Below are 2,742 nucleotides of genomic sequence, written 5' to 3'. Positions count from 1 at the left end.
TATACATATAAATATATATATATACATATTTATATATATATATGTATATGTGTGTGTGTGTGTGTGTGTGTGTGTGGCTGTGTGGTAAGAAGCTTGCTTCCCAATCACATGGTTCCGGGTTCAGTCACACTGCGTGGCTTGGGCAAGTGTCTTCTACTATAGCCTCAGGTCAACCAAAGCCTTGAGAGTGGATTTCGAAAATGGAAACTGAAAGAAACCCATCGTATATATATGTGTGTGTGTGTGTGTCTTTGTGTAGGTGTTCATTCCCACACCACTACTTGACAACCAGTGTTGGTGTGTTTATATCCCTGTAACTTAGTGGTTTGGCAAAAGGGACTGATAGAATGAGTACCACGAAGCATCACATCCCTTCTTTTATTCCAATCTTAAACTTCCTCTGAGAATCAATCTAAATAAATTCATTGTGTACGTCCTTTTGATTTTTAGTGTTTTTCCTGCTTTTGGTCTTATTTTTGATTTGCTATATAATATATATGTATATATATATTTGTCTATATATATATATATATATATATATATATTCTTTTACTTGTCCATGGTGGAGCACAATGTTAAGGGGTTTTAGTAAAAAAAAACTGACTCCAGGACTTGCACTTCGTAAGCCTAGTACTCATTCTATTGGTATCTTTTGCCAAACCGCTAAGTTACAGGCATGTAAACATAAACATTGGTTATCAAGCGATGGGGATGGAGATAAATACATAAATATACATATATATATATATATATATATATGATGAGCTTTTTTCAGAAGCCACTCACATGGCTTTGGTCAGCCTGAGGCTATAGTTAAAAATATGCCCAAAGTGCCATGCAGTGGGAATGAACCCAGAACCATGTGGTTTGGAAGCAAGCTTCTTACCACACAGCCATGCCTGTATATATATAATCAATTATTTTTGTGTATATATACATATATAAACTAAGATGAGTTATTTGTATGAATATATGAATAACTGACTGTACATTCTTACTTTTGCTACTGTCTCATCACTGACCCTTATTTTTCTCCACATCTTGTCATGTACCAGTCATTACCCTCCAGCCTGCTACCCAATTAATCTCCCATCATACCCATGCTACATTCATCCACCCATTTCTGTCTTTCTGATATCGTTTTTAGTTTCCAATTCGTTTCTTCAGCCTCTTAAGACAAATGCACATGCCTCAGGATATTAAGCACCCGACACTGATGTCCTTACCCTTCTCTTCAACCTATTTCTAGATTTCCTCCTGTCATCGTTTTCTTCCCAATTCCTTTCTACAGTCTACATTTCTTAAGCTGAGTACTTTCTATATATTTTCTGTGGACAAAGCGACTCCTCCTGTGCTGGTGCCATGGTGGAGTCGTATCCCAGCCCTTTCTGCTCTCTAAGTGTGGTTGGTGAGCAAGACAATCTCTCTAATACTGGTGCAACCAAAGAAAACAAAAAAACATCCAGCACAATCTGTGAAGTGGTCGGTGATAGGTAGAGCATCCAGCCGTAGAAACCAAACTAAATGACACCTACAGACAGTCTAGAGAAAGCAGCGGCTTCCAATATAGTAAGATTCGGAACATGACAATCCGTCTAACCCATGCCTGCATTGAAATCAGGCGTAAAATGATGATTCCATCAAATATTTGTGAGTAGATATACATGTATGCACGAATATATATATATATATACATACAGAGAGAGAGGGAGAGACAGAGAGAGAGTCAATTATATATATATACATACATATATACACACACACATTACAATATAGTGGATTATTTTTACATATCTACGCATGCATAAACATATAGAACGGAGTACTAAGTCGTGTGTGTGTGTGTGTGCATATATATATATATATATAAATATATAAACTGTTGGCCATTGAGTTTACTCTACGACTTCAGTCAAATTTTTAAAATATTTATATACTAGTTTTGAATTCTATTTTCCAGTTTGCATCACCAAACAGAGAGATAGATAGATAGATAGATAGATAGATAGATAGATAGCTAGATAGATAGATAGATATTTAAAATTTGAGTGAAATAGCAGAGTGACTCAATGACCAAGAGTTTGGTGGGTTAGCACTAAACACACGCATGTATGTGTTTCTTATCGCTTTTGTCTATCAGTTCTGATTAAGCATATCAAGGATGAAAGAGCCTTTCAATTTATTCTTACCAAAACAGTAGAGTAATGAGTTGAAGGCTATCTTAGCTGTTATTTTTAGCTGACATTGCGATCGAGTACGTGGCTCTTATCGTTGGCTAAATATTTACATTTATTTGTAAATATCTCTTGTTTGGAATATACAGTAATATACACAGGCATATATACATATATAGGTGTATTTATACACACGCACACGCATGTAAAATCATATTCTAACACAAACATATTAACACACATATACACAAAAATACTCGCACAAAATGTTTACACACGCACAGACATATATATATATATATATATATATATATGTGTGTGTGTGTGTGTGTGTGTGTGTGTCTGTGTGTATCACATAAATATATCATTATTTCCTTTTTGTTGATTCTAGAAATCTGGAAAGTGAAAATCGAACCCCACAAAAAATTAATATCACGCTGCCATCTGATAACGTATTTGCGATTGTGTGTATAGATAGATAAATAAAATATCACAATATCTATATATGTGTGTGTGTGTGTGTAATATATATATGTATATATATATATATATATATATATATATATTA

At 34.4% G+C, this 2,742-nt stretch overlaps 1 protein-coding gene across 5 annotated transcripts in view; it reads right to left on the bottom strand.

The window, feature by feature from the left end:
* The window catches only part of LOC106883335 (poly(A) polymerase beta), a 36,568-nt gene that overhangs the window by 32,848 nt on the left and 978 nt on the right, over positions 1 to 2,742 (bottom strand). The window lies entirely within an intron of this gene.

This window comes from Octopus bimaculoides, chromosome 14, assembly GCF_001194135.2.
Source record: "Octopus bimaculoides isolate UCB-OBI-ISO-001 chromosome 14, ASM119413v2, whole genome shotgun sequence".
NCBI classification, from domain to species: domain Eukaryota; kingdom Metazoa; phylum Mollusca; class Cephalopoda; order Octopoda; family Octopodidae; genus Octopus; species Octopus bimaculoides.
Note: the sequence above shows the minus strand (reverse complement) of the source record. Positions and strands in the feature narration are given on the sequence as shown.